Source organism: Octopus sinensis, unplaced genomic scaffold (genome assembly GCF_006345805.1).
Source record: "Octopus sinensis unplaced genomic scaffold, ASM634580v1 Contig18959, whole genome shotgun sequence".
Classification (NCBI taxonomy): Eukaryota; Metazoa; Mollusca; class Cephalopoda; order Octopoda; family Octopodidae; genus Octopus; species Octopus sinensis.
In genome coordinates, this window is record NW_021836134.1 from 352,554 (window position 1) to 379,437 (window position 26,884).

The 26,884-nt window shown below is 32.5% G+C and overlaps 2 long non-coding RNA genes and 1 pseudogene across 2 annotated transcripts; 1 reads left to right on the forward strand and 2 right to left on the reverse strand.

Moving 5' to 3' along the window:
• Window positions 1–5,995: 5,995 nt before the first annotated feature.
• LOC115231926 lies at window positions 5,996–6,321 on the reverse strand. The gene is made up of 3 exons (XR_003883564.1): window positions 6,221–6,321; window positions 6,116–6,189; window positions 5,996–6,049 (listed from the first exon to the last, which is right to left on the reverse strand). It is a non-coding gene; the product is annotated as an uncharacterized LOC115231926 (long non-coding RNA).
• Window positions 6,322–7,021: 700 nt separating this feature from the next.
• On the reverse strand, window positions 7,022–7,419 carry LOC115231925. Its single transcript, XR_003883563.1, has 3 exons — window positions 7,325–7,419; window positions 7,124–7,293; window positions 7,022–7,093 (listed from the first exon to the last, which is right to left on the reverse strand). It is a non-coding gene; the product is annotated as an uncharacterized LOC115231925 (long non-coding RNA).
• A 17,031-nt stretch (window positions 7,420–24,450) lies between these two features.
• On the forward strand, window positions 24,451–24,591 carry LOC115231941 (annotated as a pseudogene).
• The last annotated feature ends 2,293 nt before the right edge of the window (window positions 24,592–26,884 follow it).

Consider the following 26,884-nt stretch of genomic DNA (forward strand, 5'->3'; position numbering starts at 1 on the left):
TTAATTTTAAAGAGAAAAACATAGGATGAATTGAATTTCTTTATCGCGAATAATTGGGAGTTCATCATTGTTAATATTCTCGCTGTCGTTTTCATCAAGGATATTCTTAATACGTGAGATTTTTGCCTGGAAAGTTTTAATGGACCTCATCATGAATGTCGAGGACATCGTAGTTATTCATTTTAACCAAAATGCAGAAAATTTTTTTTTAATTTTTTTGGGGGGGAAGGTTTTAAGGACCTCATCATGTAAGTCGAGGACATCGTAGTTGTTCATTTTAACCAAAATGCAGAAAATTTTTTTTTGATTTTTTTGGGGGGAAGGTTTTAAGGACCTCATCATGTAAGTCGAGGACATCGTAGTTATTCATTTTAACCAAAATGCAGAAAATTTTTTTTTAATTTTTTTGGGGGGAAGGTTTTAAGGACCTCATCATGTAAGTCGAGGACATCGTAGTTGTTCATTTTAACCAAAATGCAGAAAATTTTTTTTTTAATTTTTTTTGAGGGGGGAAGGTTTTAAGGACCTCATCATGTAAGTCGAGGACATCGTAGTTGTTCATTTTGACCAAAACGCAGAAAAATTTTTTTTAATTTTTTTTGGGGGGAAGGTTTTAAGGACCTCATCATGTAAGTCGAGGACATCGTATTGCCAATTTGAAGTTGGTGTGCACACACAGACAGACAGACAGACAGACAGACACACAGACAGACAGACAGACAGACAGACACACACCATACCATTTTATTATTAAGATTTGTTGCTAAGTTATCCAAACTTTGTTTTACCTAAAATTTAGAAAAACTTTTTTTAACATAGTAATAACATAATAAACTAACCACGTGATCCCGATTCACTTCACAAAGGACCTCATCTTTCACGGTAATCTTCCCACTAGTCACAAAAAATCGGAACGAATGAATGGTTGGTTGCAAGGACATAGCCCGGCAATCTGAAGTTCAGCTTAATCAGATTTTCCAAACGAGCCGCCCCGGAACCTTTGTTTCCATTTGACCAATGTTTGGCTTATTTGCACGCCCTTAATTGAGCCTTCTCGGTTTTCCTCCTGTTTGATAAATAAGGTTCCCGTAAACCACAAGCATAGGAAAAACATGGTTTGATGTATTGAAGATATATGTTTGTGAAGACCGGGTGAGAACTACTCTTCCATAATCCCAATAAGGTTTCAACAAGTTCATTTATTTTTCGCATTTCATAAGTATTTTATCTAAATTTTGAGAAAAGCAGAAATCTATATCATTACTCACTTGTAAAATCCTCTGCATTTTTCACTGTTTTCTTATTGTCTCCTGAATCTTAGGCATAATCTCAAGATTTTAAAAAATGTAAATCATTAGCTGAATGAGCGAGAACTCTTTTTTTCATTCAAAAGTCGGAGCGAAGATCCAATAAATGCAAAAATTGGTAATAAAAAATCACCTTAGTTAAGTTAGTTAATTAATCCACTTTCGCGCTACCAATAGATCGTCAGCGTCCGTCAATCAACCCCTGATGACAGCATAATCCTCCGAAAGTGTCTTGGGAAGACATCCTCCTGGACGTCCTCTATAAGTTGGATATTCAAAAAATCACTTTTGAGGACATTATTTTCTTAACATTTATTTCAAAAATGTAAATAAAAATTCAAAAAATTCAATTTTAAAATTTCATTATAAAAAGTTTATTTACAACAAAAAACAAAATAAGAATTTAAATCAAGAAAATTTGGTGTGTATCTTCTGCTTGTTTCAACAAATTTAGATACAGCATTAATTTATACGTCAATTTCGTAGGTTATCAATTAAAAAAAGTACTGAGATTTTAAACATTTTAACTAAATGAGTTCAAAATTTCGAAAAATTATTTATGAGCTGATAACGGTATGTTTGAAGTTTTACAAAATATCAAATCAACAAATAATATTCCTTGTGTTCCTTAATATCTTCAAAGTTTTATGCTACTATAAAATCAGAAATGAAATCAGTGTACGATTTAACAAAAACTGGATTAAGCATGGATTGCTGAATCAAAAAAAGTTCAGATGATTGTTGAAGGAGAAACGAGTTAGTACAAACTTGCGGGAAATGCTATGTCAAAAACATTGAGGATGTTGGCAGTAGCTATCGCTGAAATTAACTCTGCTTTAAAGGAGATCCAAATGGCATTCGAAATTGTCTAAGCTCAAGGTTTATCAGGACTTTTCCGTTTTTACATTTTTCGACGGGTTCTTCGGACAGGATTAGGAAACAATTTCTTCCGATTCTGTTTCAGTAAAAACCACATTTTTAGAGGTCTCTCTTTTTGGATTCCATTCGTTTTGTTGTAGATTAGTTCAATAGTTGAGTGGTTTGTTTCTTTGACTATTCAGGAGGTTTTTAGAAAAAAGTTAAGATTTAGAATCAATAATGTGCAAAGAGAATAAATTGACTGTTTTTAGGAAAATGGCAATTGAAATTCTTTGTAGGAATCATGATGATTCACTTTGCTCACATTTACGCGAAGAAATCCTACTTCTGAGGTCATAGATAAAATTTCCTGCATCTCCAAAGACTTCAACTAAGACGGGAGCAAAAAATGATGATATGAGAGAGTTTGATATTTGTCGATTTTCACACGCTCCCTGCGTGCGCAAGGAATTCGGCCGAAGAGATAATTTTCAACACAAAAAACTTGCCTTTGTAGATCGCATCCCACACAAGTGACATACCTTTTTAGAATAGGAAGATTGTCTTTTGTCATCACCTTAATGATAACTATAAACTATTCTTCATTATTTATTATTACTGGAGAATTCGTAGTTGTGAAGTTTAATATCGAATGAATTTTCTCTTCAATACGAAGAAAAAAAAATTGACTGAGGACCTAATCATTTATAGAGTTTTAGTAATTTGTCTTTAAGAAACTAAGCTCAACAAGGATTTCGATGAGATTATCTTAGTTCAATATTTTATTTATTTGGGTTAACATTACTCAATTTAGCTATCATTAATTGATGTTTCTTCATATAAGACAACTAGTCCGCTTACCGATCACGTCTCGACACCTCTCCTAATATTATTATAGTAAGAAAGAAAGCTGACTCCTCTGGCAGGTCAACTGACAGTCAAAATTACTCTTTCCTAAGGATAAGATTATTTTCTTTTGCAATTTGTTGTTGTCAACCTTAATGCAATGCATGTGATAGCGATCATGCTCGCCAACGTTTCTTGATTGTCACTAATTGGATGTATCCATTAGTCCAGATATTTATAATTAATTTTTTATGTAGAACTAGAACTTGGTCACTATTCTATCCTATGTAAATACGACAAGGACTATTGTGACTGTGCCAAATTGTCCAGCAAGTAGATTATACTTGTAAAATTTATCTACTTCGACTTGCTTTAAGTTGTCTTTAAATGTAAACACGACTTCAAATATTGTTATCTAATTTTGTATTTTATGAAACACATTGGCTTGTTTTCAAGGCCATGTCTACTTTCGTGTCAACAGGACTATTTGCCACGATCACTAACCTACCTAAATAATACATATAAATCTCATGTTTTTTTAAATGAAGGAATTTCCAGTCCTGATTAATGCGATTCTTAAATGGGAAGACGACCACATTGCATCAAAAAGCTTGCATGATGGAAATGATGGCATCATATCGAACTAATGGGATGTCTATTTTTTTAATAACTACTGATATAATATCAATAATATAAAATTCAGGTATAAAAATTTATTCTAATATAACATGTTATCCGGCATCGGTAAGTAAGAGTCATCCTTATATCAGAATCATGACTGACTTAAGAATCATCATCTGCCATAAAATCAATTTAACAAATAGACGTCAATTGTATATAACTTTAGCTAGACTATTTAATTTAGATTCTCAGTCCCGATTATTGGAAATATCTTTCCTTCTCTTAAATAATTACAATAAAATAGCAACACAAGCGGGATAACTTTACTAACGTTATTTTGCGGTGTGCTTATTAATAATAAATAACAGAACAAATAATTAAGCACGTTAAAAAATAGACAAATGTATTATTTAATCAAATTTTAAAAATATTACTAAACACGTTTAAAAAAAATTATATAATTTAACTTTAAATAGGAAACACAGAAACTAGACAGTCATTTCTTGGATCCTAAACTGGAATGTATAAAAGATGCACCTCCCTAGCAACAGGAGAGAGACTCCTATTCAGAAACTAGGGTAGTGTTGAGATCCTAACACCAGTGATGTTGGCAAGCTTTGTGAAATATTAGCTAAAACGAACTTGTACAAAACAGAAGTACAAAATTCTAAACTTATTTTTTTCAGAGATCAGCTACAACTAATTCTTTTTTCGCGAAGTCGATCAAAAATGCCGTCCCGAATCCTCTATAAGAGAGAAAGAACCACGTCAATCTTGGAGGAGATTCTAGAGGCCAAATTGAATATGTTTTGTCACATCCTCCGGATAGATATGAATGCCCGCACAAACTCAGCGCCATGTAGGATCACTTTTCTTTGGACGCAATACATTTCAGAGGCTGATCAAAGACAACAGTGTCGTCTGTCCTTCACGAGGACTTCAAAAATTGAGAAGCGCCTTAAGGATAAGAGTTACGCAATCTGGCTCAGAATATAACAAAACATAGAAAGGTGACTTCACATGCCTATTGTGCTTCACGTGCTTTGTCATTATAGTTTGTTGTTGTTTTTTGCTGACATCGCGTAGTGCTATTAAGAATATGCATTCAGCTCAAAAGGAATTGAAAAAACTTATTTAGTGAGCATGATTTACATAAATAATTTCAATATGTTTCAATTATAATTTTTTGAGAAATTTATTAATGACCAAAGGACCAGGGTAAACCTGTTAATTATAATTCCCATGATCCTCGATGCACTTCGCAAGAGACGGAGATCCTTCGGAAAGGTTCGATCGACCTGTGAAAAAGATTTCCCTTGGGATCAGATTTCTACAAGTTCTTTTTCGGTAGGGATTAGGTGCCCTCTGAGCGTTTTCATATCCAATTGAAGTTCCAACTAACATGGTAAACCACATTACGCCACGCTGAGATCCGGCAGGTAGGAGATTCCCATTCACAGGACTCGTCGCCTCACGTTAATTCTACATAAACTGTCGTTTATTTCCTCTTCATACATTTAACAATGGTATGATAGATAAGCATTATATACTTTAAAATCAATAATTTCAATCTGACTGTGATAAACGGGTGTACCAATTTTATCAGAATTATGAAGTTTCTTAATTTTTAAATGATTTCTATTAAGTTACTTGAACAAGCTGGCTTTTTTTACAACTCTCGGTCGCTGTGCTCAACGGAAATACGCACCCCGGGGTTGTTAAGCTGACTCTTAGGCTCTCGATTATTCTCTTAGCTACTTACCTAGCTAGCATCTAATTTTGTTTTTGATTTTATGATTTATCCCAAAAAGAAATTATTTGAAATAATCTAATAGTCAATCATTTATACAATTTTAATACAATTGATAATTAATTTTCCGACCATTATTCTAAGAGTTATTAATAATTCAATTGGCAATTTGTTAATCTACATTTTGTTAATGATAAAATAGATTAAATAAAAACCAATTTTTTCAATAAAAAACTATATTTGCTGACTCATAGACGTATTTTTCAAATGAACTAAATATCTGTAGAAATTTTTTTTCTTAAATAAAAATACATTAAATAGAAAAATGATAATGGTCAAATTCTTTTCATCATTAATTAATCATTTGTGGGTAATATTAAAAAAATTAAATGTTAAATTATCGTTAGAAAAATCGAGATAATCAAATTAGAATTAGATTAAGTTGATATTTTTTGGAGAATGATCTGATAAATATCAATTCCTCGCAAAAATGTATCAACATTTAGATACTCATCATGGTCATGAGGAAGCACAGGGGTGTTATTCATCGGGGAAAAGTTGAGAACTGGAATTCCAGCCTATGTATTGTTAGATTTAATAATGTACTCCACGAAGATATCTTGCATCAGTTCCTGCCGGAAAAATCATGACCTGTGTTTCCAGTTCACTAAAGTTTTTTATCAAAAATTTAAAATTAAAATATAATTTAACTCAATTATTGATTAAAACTCACAGTTCATCAATAGCAGAAAAAAACGATTTACAAAACGGGGAATCAAGGGACGAAGGTTGAATTTGTTCACTATTCTGTCAAATATTACAAAAATTCAAATAAAACATAAATTTTATTGATAAAAATCCCATTTTTTTCAGCTTCAGGAAAAACCTGATCACAAATTTCAGTAAAACTTGTGGTTGAAGGTAAGCGTAAATCAAATGCTTTTAAATAGCTTAAATAAGAAAAAAACTGGCAGAAAGAGTGGCCGGGATAACGTTTGTCTGTACGCCGCCTTCAAGAACGGTTAAATTGACAGTTGTTACATCTCCCAGTTTCATCCCGGGATTTCTAAAATTAACAGTTTCATAACAACTCTTCAAGTTTTCGTCTTTCATTATTGCGGAAAGATTGTACTGCAGCGAGACAGTTTGCCTATAATTTAAAACGTAAAATTTATTACCATCTTCTCTCCTGCAGTGTTCTCCAAAAAAAGTGACCCATGGCCTGGGTTTCCATGACACGTCAATTTGAATGCTATAAATCATTCAAGTCAAAAAAATCAAACGCATTACAGTCCTTTCGCCATAAAAAACTGAAAACGTTGCATTTGGGGATGCAATTCCTACAACTCTTAGTGACATAATAAACACCTTCATCAAGGGCAAAACCAATGTTGAGAGATTTAAAATACTCACTCTTCACAAACGTCGCCATTCCGGTCAGTCCACCGATTTCCTCATCTGATAACAATAAAATAAATATTATAAACCTGGTACTACGCTGACGTATATAGTTCGGCGCGGAACATAACCTTCTTTGATGAGTTTTCTGATCGCTTCTAAATATCTGACGTCAGTAAATTAAAAAATACTGAATTGTGACACATTTCATATCCTAACCACAATTATAATATATTTAAACCTGACTTCCACGTGCATAGATGTTCCCATTATTGTCCATTTCTGCACCAAATGGATCAAATGTCCACTTCTCCTTAAAATATTTGAATTTACACATAAATACTCTGTACACTGGAACAACGTCCATGTGAGAATTCAGTAAAATTGATTCCGCTTCAGGGTCGTTCCCTTGCCACTTTATTACAAGAATCAGCTTTGTTGGATAAAATTCCAAAACGGTAGGCTGAAGCCCTATTCCAAGGGCTAAATCAGAGAGAAATTTAACCGCAGGACCTAAAAATGCTTTTATTTAATAGAATGTCACCATAATCAGGATCTGGTTGGACTGTTGGAAATCGCAGATATTCACGGAATGCGTCGACCATTTGATTAATAATTTATAACAAATTATGAACTTATATTATGATTAAAACAATTTAATATAAGTTAATTTATTTGTCAAAAAGTTAAAATAACAAACAAAACTCAAACAGATTTTAAGCTAATAAAGTAAAAAAGGTTTTAAGCTGACTCATCATTATAATCAATTGGAATTTTTGGGATTAGTTTATTAATTTTGTTTTTCATTAAAGTCCTTTGCTTTGTCATTTAACTCTAGTCTCACTATCTTGTAGGAGCTTGGTGTTAATTAAGGTTCATGTAGCTTTTAACACAAAATAAAGCGTTCGGCTCCCACATGGAAACTATCTTTATGCAAAAGCAATTGAACAAGCTAGTAAAAGAACAAGAGACTAAATAAAATGAAATTTATTGTAATCAGGCGTCAAGTCTGTTGTCCCGATTATCAAAAGCAACTTTAAGTGCTCATCCGACAAGTTTGCTCGATATTTGGATTTTACATATTTCATTCATGAAAATGTTTGTTCACAAAGGTATGTTGTACCAGAAGTAGATATAAATCCGCATGCGTATCGTTTCAAAATTGGAAACTGATTAGAATTTAAAATTTATAAAATTGAATAATATTCTGTTTTTCATATTTATCTTTCAGAATATTATCTGATTGGAGTTCAATTATTTCAAGTTGAAGATAACTTGAATAGTTTCGGCTTCGCATTAAAAAAACCTTATTTCATCGCTTCTCTTGTCAAGATCAGAAAATCGTTCAAGAAATTGTTTCTTCAAATCCTTAATTATTTTGGTACCAAATTCGACAGGAAATTCACAAACGTTTTCTTTACAGAAATTTTCGCAAAATGCAAAATGGACATAGTTTTTATTTTTGAGTTGTTTTCCAAAAAGCACTAGTTTTTACCTAAATGCCTTGACATCTGTGAATAAATCACAAATAAGAGCATATTCACCTTCAAAACTAAAATATAATAAATTAACCTTGGAAATTGAGATTTAATTCATTCATATGGCCTGTAATGTCCACGAAAAAAGCCAATCTACAAAGCCATTCTGTGTCTGACAAAAGTGGTTCTTTTCGGTTTTTCTTTATGAGAAACAAATCTATTTCCTTTCTTATTGCCAAAAAAAGATATTTACAACAGCCGGGCCGGATTAAATCACATGGCGGGCCGGGGTTTGGAGACCCCTGTTCTAGATGAATTCTCGACTGCTTATAACCAGGCTCGTAATATTCTCAAATCTCCCAACAAAAGAAAATTATGTGCTACCTGTGCTGATTTGGAAAAAATTCTGTTGAAATCTCGTTGGGAAATAGAGGAAAAAAAGATCAGCATTAATACCTGACTTTATCTCCATGAGGGCCACCCAGAGAAAATCATAAAAAATACTCCAAGAATCAATTGGAGGATCTCCATCTTAAATCGAAAACGACGACTAAAAAAACGTTTAAAAATTTACTGGAACTGGTGGCGCTCTTTATGGAGGACAGCCACCAAAACTTGACGAGATGAGCGTTTTTACGCTTATCAACCCCCGGTCAATTCGGAAACGGGCTACAGAGCTAAGCTACTTGGTTAGATCGGTAAACATATTGGTTGTTAATAAACAAAGCTTAAGGGAAAGCAGCATCACAAAATCCATGGTTTTCAGTCGATTGATATCCCATGGCGACCTGACATTATAAAGACAATCTAATGGTGAGGGACTTGAAAATCGTTGAAGAAATTTTTGCGAACTAATTGCATTGAAACTACTAACATTCCTTGGATGGATATCTGTAGGAGCTATGTACTCCAAAGCAATAAAGAATTAACCAAATCTTATTGAAGAATTTTTCCAAAACAATGATGGAGGAATTCTAATAGCAGACCTTAACGCAAAACACACATCGTACTGGTGTGCTAATACAAATTCGGACGGTCATATACTCCTCAGATTATCGAAGAACTGCGGCTTTAGTGTTTTGACCTTACAAGAACCAAACCATTTCTCTTGTTATGGGGAGGATTGTATTGAAGTTTTTCTTGTATCGGCTGATCTTGTTCATCAATGCAGCATACCAAGAATTTAGATAAACATTGGTAGTGATCACCTACCTCAATCTTTATGTATGCAAACATCATCTACGATATGCGAAGATCTTTTCATCGGATATGATACGTCTCGGACAATCTGGTCTGACTTCGAGATATCAATGAAAATGCATTTGATACCGTATCCAATAGAAAACATCTCCTCAAATAAAAAATTGAAAAACTCGATAAAATTCTCAGAGAAGCTAAACTGGATTTTCTCCAAAAATCTTCGGTCAGAAAATACATCATGTCAAATAGTAACAGAAAAACCCGGATTGACGAATCTTTGGGAAAACTTATAAAATGGAAGGGAAACCTTGAAAAGAAGCTAAGACGATGCAGTGACACCATATATTGCATTCGTCTTCGGGATAAGATTCGTACCGTGAAAACAGAGATAAATGATGTCGCAAAAATCATTCAGACCTTGCTATGAAGAGACAATGCTAAAAACTGAATAAGAAAAACCCTCATTTTTGGAAGGTTTTCAACAGACTAAATAATATGGAAAACAAAGGAGAAGAGATCCGACTAAAAACAACTGAAGGAATAACTATCCCGCTAGGATCCTAAAAACTAGGATCCTAGAAAATGAGAAATTTCTGAAGTTTGTATGAATTTTGTCAGTAATGTGTCATTTATACTTGTTAGCAACTTGATAATTCCAATTTAGCTAAATTGTTAACTAGACTTTTGAAACTTAGTTGTAACCTATCGAAATACATATATAGCTTTTATCAAATAGATAATATAAAAATAAACATTTAGAATGCATTCGCTTTTATTGAAGATTGAAATTAAGCCTCTTCCAAAACCATTTCTGTTAAAATAGTATCGTTATTTATTTTCAGGATTCAGATCTATTCGTAAATTGATTAGAATACGGCGAATTGCCAGATCAGTAGCTGCGAGCAATTGGTCACATTACTTCGTTTTTCTTGACGTTGATATCTCTATCCTCCAAGAATCCCTGGTAAAGTTGCCCAACGCAGTCATACAGACATTTTGTATCTTTCACATAGTGCAAGTTGGTCTGAGATTTTTCCGAGTCCCCCTTGAAGCAAAAAACATCGAAATATTCATCGAAATCTTCCATCATTTTTAGAACAATATTCTCATTCTCACCAATTATTTTCACGTTTTCAATAAACAACAAATAGTTTGTCAAATATAAGACCGCAACCAGATCACTTTGGTTAGACACACCTTCCGGAATTTCATATTTAAAATCATACTTAACGGACCCATATAGTGAATCTTCTTGCCGGATTTCTCTTCCTAGTTTTACAGTTTCAATCCTTTTATTGTTGAGTTTCAAAATAATATTTTATTTGTTGATTAAGGTTTTCACAAAATTTGCGTTCGGAATTCCGGACTGAAAAAGCACGTGATATATAAATTCTTATCGAAAAAGTCAAATGTCTTTCTGACATCAATCCAAGTTCCAGGTTATTTTTATACTCTCTATTGACACATTAGATAATTGTCAAAAACGATAAACACGCCACAACACCACAACAATTTTAAATTATATGAAGATAATGTATCTACTATTAATAATTCCTGTAGCATGTTGAGATAACTCTATTCTTGGTTATAAAAATCGAAATAACCTTTATTAAATTGAGCTTTACTATTAATTTTATTCATATTTTCTTTAAATGCCCTTGAAGAATTCAAAATAAATATTCGCAAAATTGCATATTTCGGTAGACGGAATACTTAGAATGCAGTAAATGTCAGTTATTGTTTTATTATTTAGAGAATCAATCTCCTAAAACATACAAACAAATATTTTTATAAAATTTAAAAAAACTGAAAAAGCTCAGTTCTAATTTCTCAAAAGTTCTCCGGTTTAAATATAACTTGTCAGATTATTTGGTATGTAAATCAGGGTTATACTCGTTTTAACAATTCTGAGAATGAAATCCACAACTATTACTTCCGCCATTAAATCTAAATAAAATAAAGTCATAAACAATAAAAATGTTTAAGAATAAGACCATTTATTTATAAAACCAATTAAATTTTTTAATAATGTCATAACAAAATATCGCGACAAAAAAATCATAGTCAACGTAGTGCCTATGAAAAGTTTTTCTTCGATCCAATTCCTTAAATGAGTTCAGGATCCTCGATTTTATAACCAAATTAGGTCGATTCGAAGATTTCAGAAATATAGATTTCTTCCCATTTTCCACTGCAAGGAAAGTAATAAGGAGAAGAAATAATGCCACTGTATTCTTCTGCTGCAGAGAAGATGCAAGTACTGTAGACTTTGGCAGGGCATTGAGACTTAATTGTTGAATTAAGTAGTCGTTTTTTAATGATAATTCACGATTAGATTCTTCCAGTCTTGCATTTTCTTCTTTTAGCGTTTGAATACGGAATTTGACGGTGTCAATATATTGTTCAAGAGTCAATTTAGCATTCATTCTATTTCTAATTTTTCGAATTTTCGAATTTTTAAGTGACAAATTTCGTTTACTTCTTAGGTTCAACATGGTAACGCACAGTAACACATCATATTGTACGTAGACATTTTATTATATTAGGTTGACCGTTGATTAATATAAAAATAATATAATTATAGTATAATTAAATTATAGTAAAATTACTAAATTTAATTCTGAACTGTTATTATTTCTACACTATAGAATATTGAAATAGAATATTTTAAATCTTTTTTCTGAAATTTAAATTCTATTAGTTAAAAATAATGTTAACTAAATTGTCATAAATTAAATAATACTAATTCATATAAAATTACAAATTTAAAATTCCTGTTGGTGTGTGGATGGATAAGTTTGATCATCCAAATGTTAAATAATCACAAATTATATTTAATTTATAGTATACAGATAGACTGAATTTGATGAAAGATTTTTTGGCTAACATTGACAGCTCGACAAACGCATATGTAGCTACATTAGAGTCATTTTCCTCTCAACTAAAGAGCATTGAAGATTCATTCTCGTGCATATTTGACAAATCTCCCTTTCTCACTGAACTGTCATGGTATATCTTTCTCTCACTACATCTCAGCTACGTGGAGGCCCTTAAACAGACCGATTCAATAATCCTTCACTATCAGGTCATCAAAAATATAAACAAGATCGGAGTCGACAAAATAAGGCATATTTAATAACAAAATGTCATCCAGCAACGATCTCTCTGAAATGATCAGTGTTTTGGATGCTGTGAATAAGGCGAAGGACTTTTTCCATTCCAATCGTCCGGAATCCATCGAGACTAAAACCGCTGTATTTTATTTCTCACCAAAAAAGGCAATTTTATTCGATTCGCTTGTTTCTAAGCTGGAAAATGACATTATCTGTTTTATTAAGGATAATTTCACTCCCGATCAGTCCATTTTTATGTCCAGAACTGCTGATTCTGTCACAAACACTCCCCAGTCATTTTCCCGCTCTCGGAACTACCACGGAATTGGTCCACCAAACGACGCGGGAATCAATTTTAAGGGTATTTCCCGACTTGGATTTTCAGTGCGAAATAATTTGGCTGGATATTATTCACGGTCAGCCGACAAAATAAATAAATTGGCAAATTCTTATAACTGGATTAAAGTCAATTTGAAGAGTAAATTGGACTATTTTATGGATTTATTTGTGACGGCGAGATTTGAGTGTTTACGGACGACTAGTCGACCAGAAACAACCCACCAGACTCCTGCTTCAGTTGTACTTTTTATTTATTCCAATAGTGTAGTCCCAGTTATCGTAATTTCTCACATTTGAAGTATTTGTTGTGACTTTATGTGATAGGAATATTTCAAAATTTTCCCCTTTGAACGCCTCCCAGGCTGCCATTCGTAAAAACGTGGGGGACTTGGATGGTTTTAGTGTCGATTTGCTGGTTCAGTCTTTGTATAATTTGACCATTCTGGCCGAGACTGAGCTCGATCTTATTAAAGCCACTTTTTCCCAGTTTGGCAAGTCGCTTGTGAATCAAATATTCAAAATGATAATTATTCCTCGACTTGAACCACTCGAAAGTGACTCCAAGGTGGAGAACTAAACATAAAATATAGAATTGGACAATTTGATAATAACATTGGCACATGTGAGGGGATTTCAACCGCCTTATCCTCCCTTTTGGGTGGTCTGAGGAATATAAACGAAATTGAGTCAGGCTTCAAGACTTGTGTTCAAAAGAATCAGAATCTTAAAGCATTGGAGGCATTTTCGTCCAAAATAACTTTCCTATACATCGATCTGCAGAACATGGCAGGAAAAATCATGGAACGACAACTGGAGTTGATAAGGGTTTATTCTGTCATATAAATTGCCAGATTGACCCAATAAACAACTCCTCAATGCCCCCAGACGGGAATGTGCATGAGTTGGCTGCCAAGGTATTGGTATAATAAGTCCATTCAGACAATTGCCGTTTCTAAAAATAATATTTGAGAATAACAGAGCGTGGGGGAGTGTCTGAAAATATATTACCTCAGGCGGAGTGAAGTCTCCTTTTCAGAGAAATGTGTTTTCCTGACTCATTTGATAGGTTCGGACGTGTCCTTGTCTGCTGCTACTCTTAATGTTGTCGATTTATTGGTAGGTGGGTTGGTTGAATGGCAGTGAGGGATTTCTCCCACCTTTGGAGGCCAATCTCCTGCAGAAAGCGACCCTTTATGGCGATTCGGGGATAAGAAATGTGTTTCTAATGAACAATTTTCATATATTCTGAGGAATCTGTCCTTTCTGGTATTTTCCCCGACGAGTGATAGGCATGTCTTGTTTGGCGATTTTGTAGGATAAGATCACAATTCGACTACTGGAGGACTCCGAGAGTAGAATAAGCAAGAAGATTGCCAGTTTGAGGGGAAATATTACAAATGTACATTGTTTATTATACATGAAAGATGAGAACATTTGTTTCAAGCCATTTGAGATTGATGTATACAAATCTGGATCAGAAGTTGTTCTTTTAAATTGTATTATTTTATAGTTGGGGACGGAACGGAAGGGCCATTCATAAGATTGCCAAGTTTGAGGGGGAATATTTACAAATGTACATTGTTTATTATACATGAAAGATGGGAACATTTGTTCAAGCCATTTGAGATTGATGTATACAAACCTGGATCAGAAGTTGTCTTTTAAATTATATTATTTATAGTGAGGGAGCGGGAACGGAAGGCCATTAAAGACATGTTTAATGTGACTGAGTGCATGTTATTGTGGTAGGTGTTAATAAGGATTTGGAGGATATTGCCAGATCTCATGGAAATATGTATTTGGCCGACGTCAACAGCGGAAGGATATTGTGCCAAGTGTTTGTGTACTCGTTGTAAAGAAGTATCAGCAGGAAGTTATGAGTTATGCCAGATTCTCCTTTCTTCGACGCCGACTAAGTATTTTAAGTACGATCAACAGTCCCTGACTTGTCTTATACGTAAAGTTTATGGAATTTGATTATTTATTAATAAAACTTTTTAATGTACAGTGGTCGTCAAAAAAATTGCTCACCAATGTTTATGTCTTATATAGCATTATTCTGATTTATTTTTTGTAACATCTTTAAGTAGTATTTTATTATTATACCTTAATTTTTATAATAAAATTTTTCTTTTTTATTTATAAACTTAAACAAAAACAAAAAAATTGCAAGACAAAAAACATTAGCACAAATTTGGAAAATCTCATTATCAGTAATTAATATGTCCTCCCCTTGCTAAATATAAAGAATAACTCCTTTTTCTCATTGAATTTACTAAGTTTTGTAAAAACTTTTAGGAATTGACTGCCAACCAAATTTCATAATAGTTGTCTTAAGATCCGGTGATTTGATGCGATGGCCAATCAAGAATAATATATTTTTTGGTTTCGAAATATGCCTTAACCAACGAGATGTATGGCATGAGCATTATCCTGTTGAAAAATAACACGAGGATAAGCCCATTTTTTCAGCTGATTGGTCCAGATTATTAGACAGTAAATTTATAAATATCCAGAGTTCATAGTTTCTTCGATAAACCAAATTGCATTACACCACTATACGATATATCCGCCCCCAAATCATAACTCTCCCTACTCCGAATTAACAGTCGGCAACAAATGTGCATTTTTTAACTCCGTTTTATTTTTTGTAAACAAGCTATGTTTTCTGTTGTTAAAACATCGAACATTGACTCATCTGAGAATATCACCGATTTCCATGTACTATCAGATATCGATAAAAAAATCGTAGTGACGCAGACCATCTCGAAATAATATTTTTTGAGAAGCAATGGGTTTCTTTTGCTACACGACAATATACCCATTTTTATTCAAAAGTTCTCAGGAATTGTCCTAGGGAAACATCAATATATGAAAGTTTCTTTAGTTTGGGAACAAATCCACTGCCAACAATGTAGGATGTGAATCGGTTTCATTACATAAAAAATTGTATTTGGGGGACTTAGTTTCGGAAGACGTCTGAGCCGGTCTCCGATGCAGTGTTCCAAATTCTCGAAATTTTCGAATATTTAATGAAATGTTGGAATACGGCAAATTAAGTATTTTTGAGATCTCTGATATTGATTTTTACCCTCTTTAAAGTACGCAATAATCATCCTTTTTTAAATTCAGTTAACTGTTTCTTGGGAGAACGTTGGGATATTATAACAAGAAAGTGAGCAAGTTTTTTTTGTCACGTGATTTAAATTTTTATGCTTTAAATTCCTTATATTAATAAAATCGCATAATAAATTAATAAACTTAAGAATAGAATAAAAAATGAGCGTGATTGACGTACTGGCAAAATCTGCTGATTGAGAGGTTTTACTGCACATTGATCTAATTTTGACTAATTATATGCTGGATAAATATCTTATCAGAAGTTAAACATAAACTTCAAATTGGTTTAAAATCAATAGATGGAGGATAGAGTTTGAGTATATCGGAATTCGTATGGCATAAATTTTCGATTACGAAGAAAACCAGTTTCTGGGCCCTTGAATATTACTGGTTTCATTCAGAAAGTTCTGATTCAATCTATTGGGGCATAATTGTTATGAGTTCTTGTTGATGGATTCAATAAAAATATTCGAAATGACAACTAATCACCTTGGAGTATACCACGTTCAATATTAACAGTTTCAAGCCTTTTTTCCAACCTTACGACACTCGCCAGTTCGGAAATCATAAATTTGAGATTTCAAATTTCAAAAATACAATCTGCTGGCAAACAAACTGTCGATCCTCTATGAAGCAAAAGTAAAGATTATTCCAATTATTTTGACACGGGAGTTGTCTCAAATTTTTGTGAAAGTCATACGAATAAGTTATCCATTGAAGAAAGAACGAGGACATACATCCAGTAAATTGTGATGAAGAAATGTAAAATGAAAAAAGTTCGTGCCAAACTGACAATCTCGTAGAAGAGAAATTACTGCCAATCTGGATTCTTATTAGATACTTTAAAATAGAACTGTCATTTTATATTCATCAAAGTTTACTTGATCATTCTAAAAGCAGAAAGAGTAGTAATTCAAATAATAAAATAAAACGTACCAAGTCAATCCTTATTTTGTTAAATAATCCCTAGTCTGTAGCTAATCAACAAATTTAAAATCAAAAAAAAATTTTCAAAACCTTTCCTATTCAAAATTCGTAGAATACCCAGAAAGTTCTGAATATAAATATTTCAACTATTTTTCATATAAACAAAACTTTTCCTCTACAAACTAAGCCGTTTTACAATTTGTGATTAAATTATCTCATAAAGTCAAAAATAGTGTAAAATTATTTAATGATTCAAACTCCTCGACTCCCTTTCTTTCATAGCACTTACACTTAAGAATGCTTTCAGTTCCTAAACTACCGGATTTCCACCTCACCTGAGAACAGGTTTTTAATTCACTCAATAACTGACACTCTTCAACAACAACACCGGCCAAAAGACTCTGAATTGTCTCGATCTTTTCCAACATATCAGCCTGTGGATGCATCCCAGATTCCTCCCATTCTTCAACTTGGGCCATCAGTTCAACCATTCGTTCAAACTTTGATAAGAAAAAAATAAAAACCCTCGACTTTTTAGTTTTTGAAGTCAATCCAGCCTTCATTGATGAAATGACTGAATTGGGAAACATTTCAGTATTCCCCCACGTGGTTAGCAATTCTTGGAGGGTTTGAGACACCTCCTCACTACGATTATAAAAATAAAGTCACTCATTTGAAATAAAAACATTGCAAAGACTTTTTTGGAATGTTTCGGAAAAATCTCGGCCTCGTTTCTTGCCATTTTGCAGTAAACGGTCACACAGATGTAAGAGATTGATTTTTTTATTTGGATTGGCTAAAAGTTGAGATGGTGGAATTAAACCTTTGTTGTATTGCTCGTTCCATATTTGTGCGATTTCCTGTTTATTTTTGTGATTTAAAACCACCCATTGGCTTATTTTTAGGATGCTATCTTCTGATTCAGTCAACGTTTCGAGTAAATTTTCAAATGCACCACGTGAATAATCAAACATTTAAAGCCTATATATTAATTTTTATAATAAAAGTTATATTCTACTAAAATCAAATTTAAAAGAATCCAGTTAAAACTTTAACATTACAAAAATAATTGAATTGAGAAACATTGTAATTTATAGAAAACTACGTGAGAGCATATCTCCAATCTGTAAAACTTTAAAGTGAGAGACTTTTCCACGACATAATTTTGAAAATAAAAAATCAGGAGAGCTTTGAGGATGTATGGACCCCTGACGATCATTTCGAATAATGATCGTATTTTTGCCAGGTAGACAACATTACTATTCGAATTATCCAGATTACTAATAATAATATTCAAAATCATCCAATAAAGAATTCAAGCTAATCTTTTTGATTAGCTATTCACAATGAGACTATAACGTTGCCAGGGCTCATTCGATTCAAAATAAATCAGAATAATGTTGAGCAATGATTGCTAATTAAATGCATGAAATAAATTATGTCCATTAAGACAAATTTACAGACCCTTTTCCGTTTCACTATAAAATTTATATTTTCTAGACACACAACAATACAAAATATTTAAGTTTGGAAAATCACCATGTATTTCAGTTATCTACTAGTACAAGAAACGAATTCCGTTTCATTAAACATTTCTTCATTCAAAAAACTACAGAAATCAAAATCTCAACGTGTCTCTAGTGATCCTCACAATTAGAGAATAAGTAATTAATTTTAAAATTTGCTTTTCAGCAATGTCAGGCAAGTTTACTTCATAATCCTTTTACCTCTATTTATTTCCATTTTGAAGTTCTTTTGTTTATCGACAGAAATTATATTCTCGCAATATTTCCACTGATTTTAATTTTTCGTCAAATGAGTTATTTAAAGTAAAAATATTCTCAAACCAAATTTGTATTTTACTAACATTTTTTCCACTGTTTAGTCAAATCAACCGTCTGTATTGGACACTTTCTTTGATTTAAAAAATCATTATTTAAAAAATGAATTATTCAAGTCGTAAATAACAAATTAATCATTAATTACTAGACAATTGTATTTTACAAAATATTGTTTACAAGATAGAAAGAAAGAGGAAATGTTGAAAAAAATTACAACAGCAAACATAAACTACCCCTAATTAACTAGTATAAATACTTTATCGGCGCTCATTAAAACTTGAAGTAATCTGAAAATGAATAAAGAAACGGATGAATTCTATACAGTTGATTCATTGTATTGTTTCGAGAAAACTCTTTAAACAAATTCTTTCAGTCAGAACAATGAAACAACAATACAGTCTAACCCGGGGTGGGCCACCAAAGTGTCCCAGAAAGCGGAGGGCCCTCCCAAACAGGGGTCATGTTCAAACTATTTAATTATAGTTTCATTTAATTTAAATTTCGTTTACTTTGCGAACAAAGAACTCTTTCAAATCTCCATAGTGTTTATATGCTGATAATACAATACAGTGCTGGTAGAAAAAAAACCGGTTGTGCAGTACTAACTTTTTTTTGATTGGGCTCCGCAATCTCCAGACAATTTTGATTGGGCTCCGCAATCTCCAGACATGAACCCAATGGAACATGTTGGGAATGATGAAGCAGAAGTATTCTTTAGATCCTGCAAAAATAACTGGATCTGGAAGTCAAATTAACAAAAATTTGGAACGAATTGCCGTCTGAAAGTATTCAGAAGTTAATTGATAGTATGCCTAACAGGTCATACGAGCTATTTATATCGAGGATACCACACAACATATTAACTGTTGATTTTGTTAACTCTTTTGTTAAAACCGGTTTTTTATCACAAGCAAAAATTTAAATTTTTAAAATTTCGCCGATTATTGAAATTTTTTAAAAGTAAAAAAGATATACATATAATCAACTTCAAACTCTTATTCATTTAGAAAATTAATAGCTATCTGCCAAAAAAAGTTAGTAACTGCAAACCGGTTTTTTTCTACCAGCACTGTAAGTTGTGCTTTTTTGCTCTATAGCAGGGGTGCGCAAGTGCGGCCTAAAAAAAATTACTATATTAATATCGAAAAAATAATGCAAAAATGTGCGGCCGTGGAAGAGAAGGAAAAAAATGCTATGCGGCCGCAAACCCAAAAGCTTGCGCACCCCTGCTCTATAGTTTGATATATTTCAGTCTGTTGTTCTAAAAAGGACTCTAGAAAGCATGGTAGTTGAACACAGACATGGATGAGAGTGAGAGTATCTGCCGAAGAATACCTCTGTTGCTTACCAGGTTGCAGAAGTGGCATGCTGCCGTGACACGCCGGTGAAGATACACATTTTAAGTCATGTGGTGCATGAATTAATTAATTATGATTAAAATATTCATAGACCGTAATATAGTCATGCAAAATCAAATTATGAACTAGAACTAAGAAAATTAAATTCAAAATATTTTTCTGGCATTTAATGAAAACAAAAAACATTTTTTTTCTGACTTTATGATTCGATTATTCCAACGACGTAGGCAGTCATGTCTTCGACAAACGACTCCTATTCCCCAGAAAAATCAAATAAAATAATAACCCAAAAATGAGGAATTGACCTTTTAAAAACGTTCTTACTTGAATGGAGTTTATGGACAATTTGGATTCTGAATTTTTCAACAATTCAAATTGTAAAGTTTGCCCCCATTCATCGCAAATAGAGGTAAATGCGAGACTTTTTATATTATAGTCATTTAGATCAGTGGTTCACAACCTTTATTTTTGTATTATTAGAAATATTTTTTATTAAAAAAATAAGATTTTTAATGAGATCCTCGCGGTTGATGAAATTGACAAGTTTTTCAAAATTTATACTTCTTTTCGTAAGTGTAATTCTAATGTCTTCTCTTTTTCTATGTTAGTTTGTTTCTTTTTTCCGATCATACTATTCAGAGTGCTGAATCCTTGCTCTACGCAGTATGATGTAGGAAAAATAAAATTACTGGCATCATTTTTTTCATAATTTCGGGAATTTCATTTTTGTAGATTTTTCTGTCCAGAATTGACTCTAGTTTTCGTTTTAAATTTTATTTTGAGTTTTGGTCGGTCGTTTTTTAGTTCTATTAACTCTTGTTGACATTCATCGTCAGAATCATAATGAATGGCACCCAAGGATTAATCATCAATCAGAAAAGTTTAAATTAATTAAATCTTCAAATCTTTTTTTCAAATCTTGTTCCAAAGATTCGAAATGAAATTCAAATTTTCAAATCGTTGTCATCAAAAGTGTGGTCATAAAAATCGAATTTTCCAAATTTCTATTACTCAATTAAATTTTCTAAAAAACACGATATTTTCCAACCATAGCCATCAGTTGCGCACGATAAAATATGTTCCAAGGAATATTATTTAAGAATAAGATTGAAAACATTTTGAATATGACAATCCTTGGTATCCGTGATTAAAGATTCTAACTCTTCTTGCAGAATAAAATCATCATCAAAATATCTGTATAAAAAGTATTTATAAAAAGTAATACCTTACATATGCCATAAAATTGACTGGTTATCAACGATAACTGATTCGTCAAATTGGACTGAAAACTTGCGTTCCCTGAGAAGTAAAATTAAGGATTGTTCAATTTCATTAGAAATTTCATCAATTCTTTTTCGTGGGGTGTCGTTGCTTAATGGAATAGTCTTCATAATATTTGAAGAATCGTTTTGTAAGATATCGTTTATAAATAAATTTAAACAAGGACGGATAACATTTTCTGCAATCGAATGAGCAGTACTTATAATTTAATAATAATGAAACCATTTTTGTAATTATCTCTGCAACTTATATGAAAAAGATAATCCAGAGACATTTTGAGATATATTTTTATTAAAGATTGACTGTAAGGTGTTTTTATTTTCAAAATTCTTTTTAATTCTAGAAAAAAGTCTTCCTTTTTTCCAATGAATTATGATATTTTCGCTTTAAATGTTCAATCAAACGAGACGATTTCTTTGCTTAATTCAAAAAGATTGCACCCCATTGAGGCAAAGTGGTTTATTAGGATCTTGAGGATCTTTAATAAAGCCAAGAGAGAAATATATTCATCTTTATACATTCTGACTTTTTTGAGCACGACCCATAAAGATAACTAGAAATCACGCTTAGAAATTTAAATAAATTATAAAAAAAATATCATATTTATTCATTATTTCAATTATCGCCCCCATGGTGAAATAAATCGGATCATCCCTAAGGGGAGAATCGTCCACCGTTGAGAACCACTGATTTAGATAATATCATCCAAGAAAGATTTTAAATTCATAGGCAATGTTTTTACAGTCAATATTTCTCGATGCAAAAACAATGTGATAAAATCATCTCATTATTTTTAAATTTAACAGATGAAACAAGTCCATTAATACGACCAAACATATGGGGCTCCATCTGTACATGTACCAATACAATTGGCAAATGAAATATTATTGATATTGAAATAATCGTTTAATATTGTGAACATATCAATTGCTCGAGTAGTAGTTAAAAGAGGCTTATAAAATACGAATTGTTCTGTAATTTTCCCAAAATAAACAAATCGTATATATACCAATAAATGTGCCATTCCGAAATATCCTCAGATTCGTCAAGTGAGTTTCTTTAATAAAAATGAGACACTATTTTCAATATTCTCCGACAAACCCAAATCCGACAAGAAGAAAATGTTATCTGACAAAGATATCTTCAATATTATTTGTTCATATTATGCCTAAACACAGTCCGAGCAATAATACGACAAGCAGGGATTATCAAGTTTTCGCCAATAGTGAGGTTTTAGTTGTTTTGCTATAAATTCTGAAATCAGATATGAATTTTTAATGATTCCCTGTAATTACAAAAGTTTCACTGAACATCATTTGACTAGATCTACGAACATAATAAAAACTAATAATACAGTATAACCTCCATTTGGGGAGACCTCTGGCTGGGGAACCTCTATTTTGGGAGGAACTCTATTTTTGGGGGTAGTTGAAAAGGATATAATTTTTATGCGGTAATTTCCAAATTTAGAAATTACCGGAACCTCTAAGTGGGGCACACGGATTTTTAATTTATATACATATTTGCTATTAAAATTAAAATTAATATATATAAATTTTCATTTGGAAGCTTCGTGTAATTTTGTATTCTGTTGTTATGGCTCGTAAGCTTAGTCTTGAGTTAAGATCAAAATTGCCAAGGAATTAAGTGAAAATAAACATCTTACTGAACGAGATATTGTAGATAAGTAAAAATTAGTAAAGGTTTTTTATTAATGTAAGTTTTTAGGCGCTGTGGTCACGTATTAAAAAAATTATCTCAATTTTAATACTGGGGCTGTTCAAACAGATTTTCCATAAATATTCAACGCTCTCCTCATACTTATCCCAAAAATTGGATAAAATTGTTTTTGAGGCTTTCACCAAGACAAGGGAAGAATTTATTCCTGTGGTCCGGTCCTCTTTAAAAAATATTGCTTCCAAAGTAGCAAGGATGGTTGAATTATTCGGCGTTAAGGGGATATAAAGTATGAACAATACGAATTGTTGGGAAACAATTAATAAACTGTCGGCAACAGATTCCTAGTTCAAACTTTTTAGTTAACAGTGAGAAAGAAAATTTGGACACGATAATTGCAGACGTAATTGCTGAAAATGAAGAAGAAAATAATGATGAGTCAATATATGACCAAACTGAATGCAACTGTTCACACTTGGACACGATAACAGCAATGAATAACCTTGAAGAGAATATTCACCGTTTGTTTCCCGATGCGTTAAAAGACTATTACAATTTCAGGAAAATATTGGGCATACATATGAAGAAATCTGCAACAGGAAACAAAATAACAGATTATTTTCGTGTATAATAGAGTAAAAATTTTTTCTACTTGAAAAATACTCTAATTATCAATAAAATTAGTGGAAAACATGTTAAATGTTCTTAAAATACTTTATTTATTTATAAATTAATGAAAAATATGCTAGTAGAACTATTAAAATTTTTTATAAAAATAAAGAAAAATTTCAGACCTCCATTTTTGGGGAAACCTCTATTTTTGGGGAATTTTTCAAAATTGATGCCCAAATGGAGGTTATACTGTACTTTTATTGTTTTTCAGAAAACAAAAACGAAAAATTATTTGCCAAGAAGACCATGCAAATTAAACATTGAGGTTAGTTTATTTTTATCATTGCATATAAATCCAAATGACAAATAAAAATCTTTATAAGAACTGACTTACCTAAAAGCACGTTGATACGGAGGTTATTAAAAATTAATAAATAATGGTTAACTAATGTAAATGTCATAACTAATGTAAATGTCATAAACACAGTCATAAATACAGTCGAATGGAGAATATAAACATTTAAGCGATCAAGGATTAAACAAGTAGTGTTTAAAAATCACTTTTTATAAATTTAATAAATTTGTAATTACTTAATTTGTCATTTATGTTAAAACTCAATAAAAAATTGGATAATCTATTTAAATGTATATACCTCAAAGCTAATTAAAAATCCATACATTTTATAATTTAGTTGTATCTATTTCCTAATGTGTGCATAGCTAAGTACTTACCTGGTCGTGCATGTTTTTATCAATTAGGCAATGTGCATTCGCTGGCCATCCATTGCACTTTGGGTCGCTTCGAGTGTGGTCGGTTCCATACGGGCTGTCCTACGGCGTATTTTTTCGTGTACTTCGGTACATTTTTATTTATAAATTTGAAAATTTTTTTTTAAAAATCAATGAACCACAAAAAACAAAGTAAATAACTACAAGTTAATTAATAAAAGCTTAATGGGCGGGATGCCGACGCGATCGAGAAGAATTAGAGCGTACTATCGCGAGGGATATCCGCTCGAAAAACCATTTGATTCGCGGGCGTCGCCTGTGATAGCAGACATGCGGGACCCGATCTCCTGAACACCAATTATCTCACAATCGTCGTCCATAAAAGTACCGAATGAACTGTATGGAAATGCGTGGAGCCATGCACCCTTCCCGTGTTGTGGCCCAGAAAGCAAACAGACAAAACAGTGTTGGTTCAACCCCCGCTTTAGGTCATCAACAATAGCTTTGCACAATATTGCGTCCCAACAATTCTGTCTCGAGACATCATCCTGGATCGAAAGTTCAGCTTCCTTCTACTGCAAGCAAGCCTCGTCAAATACTGTGTCCAAGGATAGTAGTGTGAGTTTGGACTTTCTGGACGAGATGACTGCAGCTTAAAAGCGATAAGATATGCCGGAAGTGCGAATCCAGCGCCGACCTGATACCCGTGCCTCCGTGTGTAGTGTAGAAAGCTTGTAAAAATTTTTTGTCGGAGCCACAAAGAAACTCTTAATTATTGATTTAATTCTTGAAGGTTGAGAATTTCTTTTCTAATCTATAAAAATTCATCAAAGTTTGCATGAAGATTATTCAGAACATTACTTACTTTATTACAGAAGCAAACAAACTCATTCCAAATCAGTATTCTGTTTTTTTAACAGTAAGGAGAATGAAAATGTTGAATCTTCTCAATAGCTTCCCACGAGAAATAGCAGCTAAATACAAAGCTATATATAGTGTTTAGGATAGAAATTAATTTTTTGATCCAAAAGAATCAACATGTAATTACTGTAAAAAAGCCAAGAAATCCGTTGATCATTGGTCAGAATGTTGAACAGTTACTACATGAGAGAAACATAACGAAGTTGTAGGATGCATATATCTGTACATATGAACAATGTGTGGCATTGAAAAATCTAAATGTATCAACACAAATTCAGTTTGATCGATATTACGACACTGAAGTGAAAATCTGGGTGAAAACTTCAATTTTTTTATAAACTAGCTATATAAAACCAGAAAAAAAAGAGAATAAAATAGTTATTAACTAACTAAATTCCCGGCCTCGTAAATGGAAACACAGTTTCCACGTACTATAGCCAAGGAAACACTTCAATTGTGATTGACATTCAAGTGAAACACAATTTTTGTTTATTGAAAAGTAAGATCGTGATTTTCCCAACTGTGGAAAGACCTCAGTCATTAAAATTTTATGTATTCTGGACTCGATACAATTATCTAGCGGTATAAAGTCTATTGATGACGATGAAATCATTGCACTGTTTCAAGAAGAATATACTGTTGAAGATATCATGCTTAATGCAGAAGATGGCCAAATCGATGAGAGCTACGATATTAGCCAATCACTTTATTTGATGGAATTCAAATTGTCATAAATTAAGTTATGTTCGAATTGCTTTTCTCAAAATATAACAAAATACTGTAAAAAATTTGAAAAACATTTCGAATGATTTACAAAAAATTAATTAAAAAACTATACAAATAACTTTATTCGATTTTTTCAATAAATAATTGTGTTTATAAACAGATTAGTAATTTGACAATATTCCCGTACTCGTTCGGGAAAGCCCTCATATGGGATGTTACCGTTGTGGATGCCTTCTCAAAGTCGAGAATCGATTCCTCCGCTGCGAATCCTTGTTCGGCTGCAAACCACGCCGAAAGGATGAAACTACAAAAGTATTCTCCCCCGCGGACTGTTTGCGTATTACGCCAATCGCCCGGAGCCGCGGGAAAGGAGGCTGACTCGTTCTTCAACGAGGTCGGGGTTTATAGATCAAAAAGGTTTCAAGACTCATAAATAGCGAAAAGTAGAACAAAGAAATCTGGAACGTTGTTTTGATTTGGTAGAGACAGAATGCTCTCGTTACTAAGAGACCAAATATATTCAAGAGAAGAAATTTGTAGTGTGATAGCAAAATGTGTCTATTGCCAAGTAATGTTCTTAATCAGTGTTAGTCGAAAGATTTCATGGCAACAAAACCAACTATCACCCCAAAATTGCAAGAAGACCTAGAGATCGGTATATTGCAGATTTAGTGGATCTAAGGAGATATTCAAATCTTGACGGCAATTGTGGATGAATCTTTTTTTGAATAAGTCATAGTTGGTTTTTATAATCGACTCCTTTTCCAAATTTGGACTGATTG